Genomic DNA, 17,864 nt, shown 5'->3' with positions numbered 1-17,864 from the left:
CCTGTACCTCTGTCAATTTCTTATATATCATTATCACCAAGGACAGCAAAATAGAAATCCGAATTCGTGCCCCTGCTCTGCAAAAATTCCTTATCAAGGATGGCTGTGGATAGGCAAATAGGCCTAGGGACCAGAAAGGCAACAGTACCTCAAACAAGCCTACGGACCAGAAATACATTAATATGTCAAGCCAGAGAGATGTTATGAACTCAACCAACATGGTGACTGTTTTACCCCAACACAGACTAAGTAAATTCAAACCAAAATGTAATTAGCACAGGTTTTTTCACTTTCCTTCGAGCCGCGCAGTTGGGAGCCACTAAATTTTGTGCCGGTTTGGCCAAATTTAGACATATATCCTCTGAGAGAAGGCAGGTTACAACCAGCCCTCCCCCACCAGATTCGGGGAAAAAAAGAAACCTTTTCCTCGAAGGAAAGTGAAAGAGATAAAAACTATTTATTTAACAAACACACAGGAAAAGGACAGTGCTGCTAAATAATAAAATCTCTCACTGTGGAGAAAAACCTGGGAAAATGTTAAGAGTCCTCCCTTTGGTCTCCCTCCTCCTCGGAGCTGGGACTTGGCCCAGGGCCAGGCCCTCTGTGCTCGGTGGAAAGTCCTCCCGATGTGTTCTGCTATTGAAGCAATCCAGCAGAAAAAGGGAAAAAATCCAAAATTCCTGGAAAAACAAAGTTCAACTCTCTGGAGGGAAAAAAACCCCAAAAAACAGCTGAACAAGCAAGCAGGTTGCTTTCTCCACTCCCGCTCTCCCAGCTGCAGAATGCAGAAGCCAAAAAAAACATGCAGAGAGTGAGAGTGTGTTATCTCTGTCTGCATCCTTGAGGGTTTTTTTTCGTTCTCTCTTCGCTCAGGCTCAGTTTAAAAGCATAGAAAGGTCTATGTACTAATTTCTGGGCATAGCGCAGTGATACAGAATACAACAGCAAGTCAACCCAAGACACGCACTTTGACTGAAGACCAGATCTTTTATGGATTCCATTAAGATCTTCCTGAGGAACGGCTTTTGAAATGTCTTCCTCCTAGGAAACCTGTGGCTTTTTGGACACATCTGGTATGCATTGAGAGGCTGGGAATACTGCTGCTTTGGACCAGCATGCTTCTTTCTGAAGCCTGTGCTTGTGGAAAGTATTTCTCAGAAAAATCTGTAATCTTTCTCCATTGATCCTGTCGTAGGTTACAATGTAAGATGTAACCAGAAGTATGTATTCTATTATCATCTTCACAATCTGTTAAATGTTTGTCATCTCCTACCATGACTCATCCTTGGTAACTCCCCCTGGGAGCTATCTCTGTTTAATGGGCAATCAAGGACCCACTGTATGACTCATAGAATTGTGAGATGCTCCACTAAGGGGGAGGAGCCAAGTATTCCCACCTGGATATAGTCTGGGGTTTTGAACAGTACAAGCAGCCCTTACTTCCTGGATTCCCAGAGGACAAGAGCTACTACTGGACCTTCAGGTGAAGACCTTCTACAGGATCACTGCTTCAACAGGACCACTTCATCTGGACTGCTATCACCACCCTGACTAACAGGGTGTCAGGTTGAATCCTGACTCTGTCAGTGTTCTTGTATTATTGCATTTATTTTAATTTTCCTATTAAATTATGATTCTGACTTGTGATCTCCCACTGGTTTGTTTTCAAACTAGTACACATCCTTATTTATCTGGGCCCTCCAGGAATTACCCGCCAGGCCTACTAAAGCAGCAAAGGTATTTGTACAGCAGTGCTTCCTGTGGGTCATACCACATGACTCTTGCAGTTATTCTGTGCCTCATAATTAGCTTGTTTGAAATGAGAATATGAGTGATTTGCCAGAGTAAATTGGTTTGCTGCTAAATTTGGTGATGCTAAGCAAGCAAATGAGGACTTGGCCCATGTTAGCGTTTATTTCCTTTAATAGGGAATGACTTTGAAAAGAGCCTATGGTTTCACAGGACTGCTATTACCATGGCTCACTAAGGATAATTAATGTGGAATTTCCTGTTTGAGGAAATCCAACTGTGAATTCATAAATGTGTCAAAGCAATGGAGAGGAAAAACAAAAGTCAAACAACCTTTCAGTCCCTTAAACCTTGCTTTTGATTTACATCTTTTCTTCAGTGTTCAATTCTATTTTGTAGCAATGAAAGGTTCTGACAAGTTGCCTGAATGGGGGAAATATTACACAAATAAGCCCATAAACGAAGCAGCTGTTTTTTATTGATGTGTATTATTTTTTACTCTAAGTGGTGAAACAGGAATTTTTTTTTCTCCTTTTAAATTAATATTTTTACTTCATTATCTATACAGTAGTACTGCACTGCCATTTTAGAAATTTGAGATGCATTGAAAGAATACTGGAGGTTCCACTGGATCTGTGTGTTGATGTTGCTGATAAATATATCATTGTAAATAAAAAGATACAGTGATCCATACTAAGTCATTTTACATTAGAGGGCTCTCATTTGCAACTTTAGAGAAAGTAACTTTTAGCAGTAGTGAATTATGTTCCTTAAGCATACCTGTTTATAAATTATAGCTTTAGAGATACCAAATAGCATGCATTTGGTTCTGGTTCATTTGAAATGAAAAGCTAGAATATATGCACAATGTAGAGTCAAAAGGGGTATAGTACTCCTATATAGTACTCTCTTATTCTGAACAGGAAGAAAAGCTGCATGACTTAGTAAGCTTAACCTGGTGAGATGTCCCAGCCTTACTCACAAACATAACTTTGTATGCTAGTTTAAAAACAATCTAGTTTTTGGTGGGTGGGAACAAGCTGCTCAAAGTTTCTACTATGTCTGGCACACAGCCAATTGCTGAAGGCTCTGACAATGGGCAGGTTACTAGCCCAATTATAGAAGTTGGTAACACCTCTGTGATGACATATTTAAAAAAGGAAAAACCATGGGAAGCTATCTTTTCTTCTCCCAAGGGGTGGTGAGGCGGCCGCCAGGGCCCATCCCGCCGGGGGCCGCATGGCCAGAGCCTTCCCGAGGTTGAGATCACACGTCCGGGGCTGCCCATGCGGTGCCAGCAGGGGCCACGCGGCCAGTGGTGAAAACACAGCAAACAATTCCTCAACACGGAGCACAGACAAGATCAACATTTTCAGTGCTGCGAAGTTCTATAAGAACTTTTCAGTTGATAGAACCTGAGAACAATAATACCTATGGACAACAATTTTCTCCTGAGCCATAGAAAAGGAAAAGTGAAGACATGTGTGGGGAGCCAACATACCAGCACTGAGCTCGGTAAAAGGAGGGAGGGGGAAGAAGTGCTTCGGGTGTTGGAGCTGAGATTCTTCTGCAAGCCGTGGTGAGGACTATAATAACAACAAACTGTTTCCCTGTAATTCATGAGGTATACGGGGAGATGCAGAGATCTACTCGCAGCCTGTGAGAAAGAGTGCTAATGCCGGAGCGCATGGATGCTGAAAGGCAGTAATCTAGTGAGGAACTCAAACAGAGAGAGAAAAGACCCTTGCTTCTAGAGATAGAGAACCCTTGCTTCCAAACTAGAAGAGCTTATCCTTAAAAGACTAAACCCCATGAACTAAAATGACCCCCTCTAGGCACCTGTGGGAAGACTGCTTGGCCCATGGGAGGGGCTCACATTACAGCAGCGTGGGCTGCTGGTCGTGAAAATTAAAACCATGCTAGAGAAATTCATAGAGAACTGTCTCCCGTGGGAAGGACCCCATGGCACAACAGAAGAAAGAACTCCTTTCCCTGAACTAACTGGAGAAAGATTCTTAGAAAGTGAAAGATTGACCAAAACCCCGTGTTTTGCCTCCTTGTGCTGTCAGTGGGAAAGAGGGAGGGACTGGGAAGAAAATAAGTGTTCTAAAGGTTTCTTTTAGTTCTCATTACCTTTTTTACTTTTAATTTTGTTAATAATAAATTTTCTTTATACTGTTTAATTTTGAACCTGTTTTGCCTTAAAGTGTTTTTCTCCCAATCCTTATCTCAACTCATGAAGTTTTTTTGTCTTCATTTCCCCTCCTCTGCTTAGCTATAGCAGAGGAAGATGAGTGAATAGGGTTTTTTTTTGTGGGTGCCTAGTGCTTAGCCAGCGTCAAACCTTGACACCTTGCTGTTTGCATAAGGTCCGCTGGCCTCACTGCTATCTCAGAGATGCACTGTGCAAACCTACTGCACCTTGAGAGGAAGCAGAGATGATCTTTCACCAAGTAAAAACCTGCAGCCTGATGCCATCCCACTATTTTATCAGTAAAACTTGCTTTTAGTGACCAAAGTCTAGTTAGTCTGTGCTTAGCATTAGATCCTGCCTACAGAATCCTGATCATCTATCAGCACAGTCAAATAACACAAGTGGTACACATCTTGTGCAGACATTGTGCCAAAAGGAGATGAACAGCTGAGTTGGCACCGAGGTCTTCCAGCAACAATCCTACAGTCCTTAATCGCTGCCCTGATTTGAATGTGATCAGGAGCTTCCTCTTCCGAATTTCTAGATAATCTCCTCTTACAAGCTGAGCTCACTGCCACAGTTTGCAGTTCATGTAAAGCCACCTCTAAAGCTGTTTACTCAGACATACAAATGGAGGCAGAGGGGATGAGGTGCAAAGGGAAGAGTTTCATGATGCCTGAAGACTATAGAAGTACATTAGTCCAGCAAAAATCTGGACTTGCCTTCCCACCCCTCCCATTTGTGCTACTGCTCTGAGAATTAAATGTCACTCTCAGCAAGGATCTCACCATGCTCTTCTCCGTCTGAAATTAAGCAACCTGGAGTCTTGTATCATTTGGGAGCTAATTAAGGGAGTGGCAAAGTCCATGGAAAGAAATCTCTTTAAAGACCAAACTAATGCTAGAAAAAAAATCTCTTTCTGGGTTCTCTAGGATGAACTTTAACACTTTATTCAGCCATGAACTTCACTTCTTCTACACTTCATTTTAAGGTGGCAGTTGGCTGCAACTGGAGATGAGCAAAATGGTTTTGTTTTAAATCAATAAGATTTATTCTAAGTTCATTCACTGGACATGTTCATGAAGAGAAAAGAAGAAGCAGCATTCTTCAACTACTCTTTTTAGGTTGCAAAATGTTAATACAATAAAAATGAAAGCATAAAGAAACGCATTTGAAATGGAAAAGGTCTATGCAAAGCAAGGCTATAACATTCAGGTTGTATACATAAAATCTCAAAGGCATGATTGTAAGGGATTCTGGGAACTAGGCAATTTGCGTAGTTTTGCAGAAGAAACCTGTGAGGCAGACTTTGAAGTAAAAAAAAAATTTGTCTTTTTGGGGTCTGAGGGGTTAGTCTAAAATAAACCACAGGCACACTGGGCCTTAATTTCAGGTCAGATCTATTGGCCACAGTGGCTCAAGAAACACTGAAAAGTCTAGAGATTTTTGTGTGGGACTTGCATGTGATGAGAAAATGGACTGATCCAAGCAGGCTCTTTATCTGATCTCATAAGTACACAAAGCTTTAGAACAAACGCTGAAGGAAAACTAATTAAAGATGAGGAAATATATGAAAACCTAGTTAAAATGCAGCAGGACTTCGCCAAAGATAGAACATACCACACTAAACCAGTATGATAAAGTCTGATAAATCATTCTCTCAGACAATGAAAATACAGTAGATGAAATCTATCGGATGTCAATAGAACATTTGAGAGGTTGCCATGTGAGAAAATATTAATTAAGATGGGAGAGATGTGGTTGAATGCAAGAAATGAAAAGTGGGGACAATAGAATGTGCTGAACGGGAGAATCTTGATGGACGAGGTTACTAATGTGGTTCCATAGGAACCGATCTCAGTTAAAATTTTGTTAGTGACCTTGGCAAAAAATGAAATTTGCTGACAACATAAACCTAAGACCTGCTGTTACAACAGAAAATGATTGGAATACCTCACGGAATGGGATGAGTCTGCTGACAGCAGAAAGAGAAATGACATGAAATTTAACAGAAGAAATGCAAAGTTGTGCACTTAGCAGAAATTCCTTTTAGTAAAGTGGGGTGAGGAGGATGGACAGAAGAAAGAAAAAGCATTGCACAAACTAATTGCTCAGAAGCAGGAGTGAGCCTGCAGTGCCAGTTCTGTCAGATGGGCACATGGAACTGTCCAGGCAATTGTACTTTGCAGCCACAGCCCCCTTTTCTGACAGCTGTCACCAGCAGAAGCCAGGGGAGGTGAGTCTGGCAGGATTTTCCAGGAGCAGTGGAAGAGTCTGACAATTTCTGACTTGGTGGTGCAGTGGCCTTGTCCCTCTAATTGTGGGGTTTGGGTTTTTTTCCCCCCTACTATTGATTTATTTCAGCTTACTTCCCATTCTTTTACTGGCAATTTCTGAGTGTGAGTGTGGGTTCCAGGGAGTATAAAGAAAACAGCATCATACTGGTGAAACTGTGGGACAGAAGATCAACTTGGAGTCTTTTGTCAGGATGATGATGATGCTTTGGACCTGTTCTAACTGTGTGGGTACATGAGTAGACCTGGCGAGCTCCTGGTGTCACACACCTATGCAGAATGGAACATGGAAAAGGGTAAAAGTCTTTTTTTTGCACAGGCTGGCAACTAGCAGTGGGCAGTCAGTGCCTGCTCACTCCTCGGGCTGACGGGGCAATGCCACCTAGCTCTGCATCACCCAGTGCCCTCCTGGGATGAGTGACCCAGGGTGGGTCCCCCGGGGCTCTGTATCACTGTGCTCCTCTCCCCACTGCAGTCAGGTGGTGATGCTGCAAAACTTGGCAAGTGATTTATTTCCCCCCTGAACAATCGAGAGGCAGTAAGAGGAGATTAATCCCCACACCCTCCTCTCGGGTTTCCCGACTGGAGCCGCCCGGCGGGCGGGCCGGGCCCCGCTCCCGTCCCAGACCCGTGGCCCGGCCGAACCCCGCCGCCTTCTGCCACCGCCCCGGGAAGCGAAACTGAAAGGCCGGGCTGGGCTCTGCTCCGGCACCCGGTGGCTGTCGCTCCACAAGCCGCACCTCTGGTAAAAGGCAAAAGCCGACAGACTTCCTAGAAGGACAGGGGCCGGGAGGGGCGCGGGGGCTCCTCCAGAGAGCGCTTCGAAGATGTGTATAGATACATGGATCTATACAGGGATGCGTCAAAGCAAGCACTTTATGCTTCTCGTTTTGGCAACCTGCTGGTCTACCCTTTTACCCTAAAGCACCATTTTTTTGGATGTGAAGTGTCCACTCTAAAGGGGAACCAACCATTTGCGTGGTCTGGGATCTGACCCACATTTTGCCCATCGGGCAGTGGATGCACCGAGCTCACTCAGTGGTGGCACGCCAGGCTTTCAGTAGGTTCCTTCTGCAGGACACCTTCATTATTACTGTTTCCCACCACAATGGTTCAAAGGTCGTAACAAGAAAAGTTGATACTGTAGTAGATTTTATAGGAGGCTGTTACTTTACACCTATGCTTACACCTCTGCTTGAGTTCTGGTTATTTTCTCAAGAATATGACAGCTGAACAGGATTCTGTACATTGAGAACATTTGGTGGATTTGATGGCGGGTAGGTCAATTTGCACTCTTGTGGATATCCCCACTGACTTCATAGGAGAGCTCCATGGGACAAAAAGTTTCTGCATATTACTCCTCTTGAAAAATTTGAGCTTGTATTATTACACTCACAAGAAACAGACGATGGGGTGATGATTGAAGTAAGCATTACATGGTTGTCTGGATGTGGTACAAGTTGTGCATCTTGAGATTGAACACTCTAAGCCACAAAATAGCTCTTGAAGAGTATCTCTAGGAGTGTATTGTTGTGCTGTGCTTTCAAGGTTCTATTTCCTCCTATTTGTTATCAGTGCCTTGAAAATGATTTCTCTTCAGCCCCCATTATGAAATTTATATGTAGCTAGTTCACTTTTCAGCACTCTATGTCACATCATATATTTGGTATGTCGTTAAAATCCATATTGTTGTGCGCATGCATAAGGAGCTGAATTTATGTTGTATATGGAACCTTTCCAGATGTCTGAGCAATGGCTGTTGTTTTGTCACAAGTTCTCCAGGCAGAAGGTGCCACAAAGTTTAGTTAAGGCTGATTTAACTCCTGGGTGGGCTGTGGTAGGCTTCGAGTACATAGTAAAACTGGTTCCTCTTGTTTGCTGCTGTTAGCATTCCTGCAATTCCTGCCATCCAGCCCTGCTTCCCAAGACACCGTGGAAGAAGTCCACCAACAGGCCGAAACTTTTCAGGGCAGACAAAAGAGATCAAGCCTCTCTTCCCACCCTTTCACAGCAGGGAAGCAGCCCCTTCCCAGTTGGATGCCTTTTCCCTTCACACAAGGACAGCCTATGGGAAAGGCAGGATTCCCATCCTTGCTGCAATATTTTGTATTGATGGGGATTTGGCTTTTCTTTTTAATACTGGTGAGCTGTTGGCCTCTTACTCACTCTCTGAGCTCAGTGATGGCTCAACTTCTCATCAGGACTTGAGTATGTCCAGCCTGGGTGGCTGGACACAGGAGTAAAGCTCCTCATGGAGTAGGAGTCAGGGTTATTGAAGGGATGTCAAGAATGAGACCACTCTTGATGTTAATTTTTAATTAACATCTGTTTTATTAGAAGAATAATTTTAAAAAATTAATTAAAGTTAAAATAATCCAGTCTGGGAAAATCCACAAGTAAAGAAACTCAAGTAAAAATCTTAAAACCCGGGTCCGCAGCAATTAGAGACCTTTAGGCCTAACTGGCACAAGGCCCCAGTGCAGGAAGCCTGCAACGCTGGTTAACTTTGGCTCCAAAGTCAGGTAATTAAAATGGCCCCTCTGGGGAATAGAGGCCTGAGTCACCAGCATCCAGCTTCCCCCACAGCTAATCCGAGGCAAATGCAAGCTCCAGAGCTGTGCACTGGATTTTATAATGTCCATGCTCTGCCCAGGTCCGCCCACAATGCAGCCCCTATGGTCTGGTGTGATTGGTGGAGTCTTGAAGTGAGGTCATTTGATCCAATGGCTAGTTTCTTGTCTAGGGTGCTTGAAAGGCGGGAAAATGTCCTCATTGACATTCATGTTGCCATGGAGCTGAGTTGCAGGTTAACAGACAGGTGGCTAAAAATAGCCCTTGACAGTTAAAAGTTTGCTTCTTGGAGCTGGGCTTAGAAACTTGTAGAACTTAAGGACAACTAACAAAAGCATTAAACTGCACTACAAACACTTCAAGGAACTTTTAAAACAGAACAATCAACAGTCATTTTAAGGAACTTTTAAAACTGAGCCATTAACACTTTAAGAATCTTTTTAAAACATACTAATTAACTCGGATAACTTGGGTATGGGCAGGAAACAAGACATTTGGAAATTTAAGGCTTAAGGAAGCAATTAAATTTGGGAATATTTTATCAACAGGGATTTTTAACTAGGAACTGTGGGATTAAATGGTTCTGACAATTAACTTTATATCTTTAACTAGTTTGATGGGCATTTTAAGTATGTAAAGGCTAATTTGGCAATTAAAACACTTAATATGCAAAATGCAAAACTAGGACATGTAACATCTTAACATGCAAAATCAGGGCACTTGACATGCAAAGGCCAATTTGGTGGATTTCATATATAACAAGGGAGGAATCTTATTTCAGACACCAAAGCCTCTCCCCAAGGAGGTGTGACCCCTGATTTTGGGAGGTGTTTTGGCATCTAAATGTGGTATTTGCCACTGAGGTGTTATAGACCTTCAGGATGCTGTCTAAAGGAGCATGCTATTTTAGTCTCAAATCAAGGAGTTTGCTAAGAGTTCTCTGAGTAGATCTGAGTTGGTCGCTGATGTTTCTGTAACCAAATAAATAATTTTTTAAAGTTGCTTTGACACAGATCATTTAATCCAGTACCTTCAGACAAAAATATGGGGTAATGCTAGGTGGAACTTTACTAAGTGAAATGAAACAGAGTTCCCCATGTGATTTTTTTCATTGTTACATCAGGAATTCAAAAAGTAAATAAGCATGGGGAGTTATAAATTATATTTTTAAAGTTCTCCTGGACTGAATAAATGTTTAATAGTAGTACTGCCAGGGGAAACTTCTAAACAGCATATTTGTACTCCACTATGAACTTTAAACCATTTTTCAAAAAAGAATATGCACAGAGCCATGAAGTCATTGTGTGACTAAGCTGAATGAGCATTGGGTTTTATAGGTTTTAAATTTAAGAGATTTTTTTCAGATAAATTGTCCAGAGTCAAACCAGTCTTTGGTGCAAAGGGTTTGTGCATATTATAGCTGTGTTTGTGCTGTGCTGACTGAATTGGTTTAGTTTTGTAATTCATATACAACAGAACAATAATTTTTTAAGAGGCATTGTGTTATTGAAACTATAAATGCCATTTAAAATTGATTTTTAATTAAAATTAAAATTGCTTGTGGTGGGTGCTTGGTTTTGGATGGTTGTTTTTATTTTGTTTTGGTTTTTTTTTTAATGAGATTTAACATTCTAAGTGTAGGGTTAAGGATTATCACCTTGCAAGCAATATAAACCATGGTACAAGATCTTCTGTGGCTGGGGAAGTAGGATTGCAGCTCTGATACATGGAAATCGGGAATCCAGGTGGGCTGAGCTCAGGAATGGGTCGAGCAGCCAAGGCCACTTGAGGGTGGCTCCCCAATGTATGTTGGATTAGCTCTTGCTGCTTACCATGTCCACAGCTGTGGTTTCAGAATTCCTGTCAGCTTCCACACCAGCATAACCCATTGCCAGGCAAATGATACAGACTGGGAGCCGTGTATGACGTGCCTGAGCAATACACAAGGCTGGAATCACACAGAAGAGTAACCTTTCCTGAACTCCTGTCTTCCTTGCACGCTACTTTTGACGTGGGAAAATTTCAACCCACTAATAAAGTTGTGAATAACTAAAAATAGAATCTCAGACTTGGAAATTCAGGTGATACCAACTAGGCTGTGATACCAGTCCTGTCCATAGTAGAGAAAATCCCCTGCAGCATAACTTTGCTGCCCTTCAGCAATGACTGCCTTAAGGGCTTTTTCTACAATTTGTTCATTCTGAAGGTATCTTTTATACTTTTTTAACATTAATACATTCTGGGAGTGTTTCTTTTAACTATAAATTCTTAGCAAAGGCTATAGCTGACCTTTTGTGCTGTGTAGTGATTGTATTTCACTAGTTTTTTATAACTTTGAAATTAACCCTGTAGAAGACCTTGGGGTTCCTCTTCCATATGGGTCACAACCATCAGGGAGTACTTGGCATGCGGCTGCAGGATCATGGTGATAAAGCTGAATATCAGGACTTCAAGAAGGACTTAGCTGTTCTCTGACATAGGGTGACATACCCTGACAATACTGAGACATGGTGACAGCATAGCCCACTGAAGATAACATGTAAAAATTTACATCATATTCCAAGTCTCTGCAGAGAGACACTTTAAAACCACCCGCGAAAAATTAAACTAAACCTTAAGCTGCTTACAGAGTTCTCGGACATTTGCAATCCCTCAATGTGGATTTTACTTGCCATCCCAGGCTCACACTGATGAGCATGGAGACTTGGACTAGGTGTGAAAAGGGATGCACAGGAAAAAGTTTAAAGGTTATTTACAAGGAAATAGGTATTTTTTCCTGTTTTTCTTGATGTTGCCCTCTCACACACATGTGTCTACTAAAATTTTTCCAGAAATGCTCACCAGCTAAAAAGCTGTAGAGCTACCTGTTACGGTTTAAACTCAGAAAAGCAAAGCAAGCTAAGTCTCTGAGCATAAACCGGAAAGAACTGAGAAGGTTCTAAATATTCCCAGAAAGGAGATTAAAGCCAAATGAGATTAAATATTGTTGCCAAGAAATTGATGTATTTTATTTAATAGTAGAGAGGCAAAGAGAAGGAAAGAGAAAAAAAAGAAATAAATAGAAAAAGAAGTGTGCCTGGGGGAACAGGGAGAGGTGACAGGGGTTAGGTGGAAGCATATCACCCATCCGAGGGTCCCGACGACGTCTTGTTGCTCCCCTCCATCTGGTCTTCTGGTGGCGAGGGTCCCCTGTCGCCACCGTGGCTACACTGCCACACGCCATGCCATACCACCACATGCCAAAGAGTACAGAATCCTGTGGATTAATATACGCTTTGGGCCAGGTGGGAACACTCACGTGTCTCTCTTGCAGGGGCTAGCTTGATACTGTCCCTTGCAACACTGAGGGTCTGTTGCATCATCTCTGGTGCTCTGGTGCAGGGTCTGGGGACCCCTTTGAGGAGGACCCCTGGGATGGGCCATGTCACCCCCTTCTGCTGTGGATAAGCTTCTGACCACAGGCTTTTCCAAGATACCCAAAGCCTCTCCTCCCCCCACCCTTTGGTGCAGGGGGTCTGTTCGAGCCTGGCAGCTGATAGCCCTGGGGCTGTGGTCTCCACCTTGGAGGTGTTAAGCCTGTGCTCTGTGAATGTTCCCAGCCCTGAGTTGTTACTTTATCTTATCTTCATCAGTGAGCAGTGTAAGGCCTCAGTCAGGGACCCATCCAGGGTGCGGTAGTCTTTTTTGCAGCTTTTGTAATACAGTTTTACATGTCCTTTAAGAAAATGTTTAGGGCATAAAATATAATATTTCAGTTTCTGACACCACCTCTGTATGAAGGTTAAAGAAAACCTATTACATATGATTTGTTAGACCAGTGAATGTAAGGTCTATAAATGCATGATAATGTGCATGCTGAGAATCCAGGGTATTGGATGCTCCATCCTGAAATACTTCATGGTATCTTTTATCACATAGCTAAGAAGAACTAGAGAAGATTCAGAATATAAATCTAATGAGTCTGTTCTTAATTTTAAGAAAGCATTGAATTATTAGGAAAGAATGTATAACCTGCCATACAAGAAATAGGCAAGACCAAAGTGTTTTTGTTCACAGAGTCTACACGTCTGTCTTTACTATTATTGTTCAGTAGCTAAATCTGTCACGTGAGGCTGAAGAAAACCACAAAATTATTATGTTTGCTATATACATAATCTTTCATATGTTTACACATATTAAATATATAGAATAATTGCAGCAATGAAAAAAGTCAGGAGTTTCATAGGATTCTTTATCTCAGTCTTACTCTGTGTTTTGGTCAATGTTACTAATGAAAGTCTGTAATGTCAGGTGAGCTTCCACTTTCGGAAGCTGTCCCAAACTGTGGAAGCTACTTGCTTGTGAAACCCCACCTGCAGAGCAGCCTCCAGGTCTGGGGTCCCAGCTCAGGAAGGACATGGAGCTGCTGGAGCGAGTCCAGAGGAGGCACCAAGTTGATCCAAGGGATGGAGCACCTCTCCCACGAGGAAAGGCTGAGGGAATTAGGTTTGTTCAGCCTGGAGAAGAGAAGTTTCAGGATGACCTAATTGTGGCCTTCCGGTACCTGAAGGAGTCAACAACAAAGATAGAGAGAGACTATTTAGAAGAACCTGGAGTGACAGGTCAAGGGGAGATTGTGTTCAACCTGACAGAGAGTAGGTTTAGATGGGATGTTAAGAAGAAGTTCTTTCCTGTGAGGGTGGTGAGGCCCTGGCACAGGTTGCTGAGAGAAGCTGTGTCTGCCCCACCCCTGGAAGTGTTCAAGTGTTGGACTGGGCTTGGAGCAGCCTGGTCTAGTGGAAGGTATCCCTGCCCATGGCATGGGGTGGGATGAGATGAGCTTTAATGTCCTTTCCAACCCAAACCATTCTGGGATTCTGTGATTCTATGAAATATAAAATTGTTTTTGAAATTTTCTTCCGTTGTAATTTCAAAGCATCTATAAAAATCTAGTGGGGGATGTGATTTGAAAAATCAAGATTCTGAGGATGAGATGTGCTGATGTGAATAGAGGCAAAATTGACGTGGACTGCATTATGGGAGGATTTGGGTTCAGGGTTACAGCTGACAACAAACCAGCTATTGTTACTGCTGGATTATATGGCTAGTATTGAAGACATGAACTGGTTTGGGCTTTCCTGACCCCCTTGACACCAGCAGAGCAGTAACTGAGTTACCTGAAACACTCACTGACTGCCTTGTCAGCTCCATGGACACTGTGCATTGAACTCTTGAAGTAAAACACTTCCATGCTTTACAACATTACATTTCCTGCACAGTAAGTTATCATAACGTAACAAATTAGCCATGTTGCAAATATTTAATCTTAATACTTGTGAGTTAATGGAGAAGTAATTGGTTTGGGCAAACCAACAGCTAGCTGGGTCTTCAGTGCACTGGTTAAGAAACAGTCCAGTGCAAATAAAGAAACAGTGAGATGACAGGTGTTGTTACCATCATTTAACTTGATTTTGAATTGTTTATAGCTAAACATGGGCTATATGATCACCATATCAAATGGCTTTTGGAACTCCAGTACTTTACAGTACTGTTCTGTTTCGTGCAGCTCAGAAGTGGAAGGGATGATGGTAAGCCTGGGTATTTTGGCAAGAACTAGAAACCTTGACCTGTGTTGCATAAATATAAGAAGAATATGAATTTATTTTAAAAGCCCTAATTTATTCCAGCCAGAAGAATCCCCAGTGAATAATTATGCAATTAAAAGAACCCTTTTTACACAATACACCAACATTTTGTTCAAAAACTTGTCAGAGGAATTTAATTAAACCCCACAATCTTAAAAATACACTTGTCTGCAACTGAAAGTATGTAATCCCTTGGGATGGAAGCTAGTTAAACATGAGTTCAACCCAACATAATTCTGCCACATTAGTGTGTACTACAGTGTATTAATTTGGAAGCAAGTTCCATAGATGACTGATCATTAGCATTTATTATGATTACATTATAGTAATTTTTGTTTAGTCAATAACCAGTGTCTTGGGGTGACTTTATGATGTGTATCCCATATCGCTGCCCTATGCCCAGGAATTAATTTTGTGCCTTTCTATGCCTTTAAACTGAGCCTGAGAGGGGGGAGCAAAACTTCTTCAAAGCAGTTTGCAGCTTGTTCAAGGTCACACAGAGATAGAGTTTTTTTTTCATCTGCAGCAGCAGAGTGAGAGTGGGGAAAGCACCCTGCTTGCTTTCGGCCAGTTTTTCAGCCCCTTTTTCTTTCTCTGGAGAGAGACGGAGAGTTGAACTTTTGTTTTCCTGGGACTTTGTTTTTTCTTTTTTTTCTCTGCTGGACTGTTTCAACATCAGAATACATTGGGAGGAATTTCCACCGAGGCCTTGGCCCTGGAGGTGGGCCCACCACCCCGTCCCAGTGACAAGGAGGGGGAGAGAGAGATCTATGGAAGAACTCTGAAATTTTCCCAGGTTTCTCTCAGCAGAGCGAGAGGTTTTATTATTTAGCATCATTATCCTTTTCCTGTGTGTTTGTTAAATAAATAGTTTTTATCTCTTTCACTTTCCTTTGAGGAATTTTTTTTTTTTCCCCCGAGCCTGGTGAGGGAGGGCTGGTTGTAACCTGCCTTCTCTCAGAGGATATATTTCTAAATTTGGCCAAACAGGCACAACCAGTTATGCTGAATCCAAAACATGTAGTGTATTGTATTGCATTGCAGCCACTTATCCATGTTCAGATAATTTTGTCCTAATGATGGAGCAAATTTAAAAGGTTTTCTTTCAATTGGTTATACATTAGTCACTTTTTTTTTTACCTCATGTGCTTGTACTGTGCTAGATGAACAAGTGGATGTGATAAGAAAATATCTGCACTGTTTCAGACAACAAAAAAGTATTTCCAAAATCTCTATGCTAGTAATGGCTAGAAATAGTCCCTTTACTTTAGTGCTGTCTGAACTGAGAATGTCTGATACATACAGGTATTTATATGCAGAAAATAAACACTTTTTATTTCACTCTGACATGCTTAATTATTTCCCATAAATAGATTTTTGACTCCTTCAGCATAAAAAGGTATGGCAGGGTGTACGGGGAAGAGATTGTGCTCACATATTTTGTGGTCAGTGAAATGACAGTGTATCACAGGTTTTCCAGTAGAGGAAAACTGGTGATGGGGAGTCAAGGTTTAAGATTTCCTTACCTGCTCCAGTCCTGCGACAGTGATCACAAGCATTATAAAGGCAGGCAAGGTGCAATATACTTAGAGGTTGGACATACAGTGTAACTGTAGAAAAATGTTTCATCAAGTGAGTGTCATCATGAAATTCTTCCCTGTGAGGGTGGTGAGGCTCTCGCAAAGAGAAGCTGTGTCCAAGGCCAGGATGGGGCTTGGAGCAACCTTGTCTAGTGGAAGGTGTCCCTGCCCATGGCATGGGGTGGGATGAGATGCTCTTTAAGGTTTTTTCCAACCCACACCAGACTGTGATTCTATGATCCTGGAGTAAGCACTGAAAAGACCCAACTGCATGAACTTTGGCTTCTAAGCATGGGACAATATATACCATCACTGAGTAAACACTGCTCGCCTGTTTTCCAAGTTGAAATTGAATGGATTACCCCAGTAGAAAATTGCTGTCAGAGAAATCAGCACTGTTTGATCAGTGTAGAACTTGGTAGGATAGAGCACAGATGCTCTTGACAGGGAGACAGTCTTCCTTTCTTTCTAATTTTCAAGGCTGTGCCTCAATCCATTGAGGAATTGACTTTTGTGTGTGCTCCTTCTCTGATCATTCTATGAAGAGAGACTCAAAATCCCCTAAAATAGTGTGATATAGAAAGAATAAAGTATTTGGTTTGTTTTTAAGGACATACAAATTTAGGTTTTACGTTTTCCTCTTCCATTTTAACATAATATTTTTTCATGTTAGCTTTAAAACCAGGTAAGTTTTTGTGTTATTTCTGGGACAGAGTAGTGATACTACATAGCACAGTGTTATTTTGTATGGAGAACTGGCAGTTTTCACAATTATGAATTTTTTACTGATTTTATTAATTCTGAAAGAGCAGAGGTGTCAATGTAACATGTAAGAAGCCAAATAGTGTTATATTTTATGCACACAATAAATGCTAAACAGTTGCAGGAATATTTCTAATATTTTGCTTTAAATATTAGCATGACATTTTTCTGTGCTCAGTGATATGGTCATCAATTTATATAGTTCCAGTGAGGAATAGTGATTACGCCTTTAAATTTGATTGAAATAACCATACATAGTAGTATAAACTTTTGTAAACTTGCATTGAACTTTTCAAAATAATAATTCTATAATTCTAAATATTAACTTACCAACCTGTGTGGCATCAGCATTCAAATTCTTTGGGTTTCTTTTCGAGTTGTCAAATTATTTCAGCAGAGAGAGGCCCAAAGAACCAGAGCCCTGTCTGTGCTCTTGCTGTCAGTCTCAGTGTCTATTTGTTGATTTTCACCAATGTATTGCCAACAAAGAATGAGTGGCAGGTCAGTAAAGAATATGAAAATACACTATACCAAACAGCTGAAAACAGCTGATAATGAGAAATATAGACTTGAAGTTTGGTAGACATTGTGTAGGAAATACACTGTGGAAAAATACTATTTAGGGCAGACAACCTAGGGGAAGGAAAGGAGAATGTTTTGAAAACATTTTTCATGAGTACATTATGCGCTCAGCTCATGTATTGCTGTGTTTATAGACTCTGTAGCAAATTTCCTGCAGTATTATAAATAATAAAATAATCTCCTGAAACCCATTTACCTGGTTTTGTATCTGATACCCCTTAGCAGATACTGGCTTTGCACAGAATTCTCATCCTATCAAAATGTAAATTGCAGACTGATGTTACACGGTAAGCTTGTCACACCGTTTAAAAATAACAAAGAATATCAGTGGAAGGCAAGAACATCAGAGAAAAAAATGAAGAGAAACCACACTATTTACATTTGAATAAGAACATATCTGACAGCTGAGTGTACAAAAAGAATAGGTGTCAAAGACGCCTGTGCCTTGACAAATGTTGGAGGAATCTCTTGCCTTTGTTTGGACTCTCTGTAGATGAGAGTTCATTAC

Source organism: Corvus cornix, chromosome 1A, assembly GCF_000738735.6.
Source record: "Corvus cornix cornix isolate S_Up_H32 chromosome 1A, ASM73873v5, whole genome shotgun sequence".
NCBI classification, from domain to species: domain Eukaryota; kingdom Metazoa; phylum Chordata; class Aves; order Passeriformes; family Corvidae; genus Corvus; species Corvus cornix.
This window is presented reverse-complemented; position numbering follows the sequence as displayed.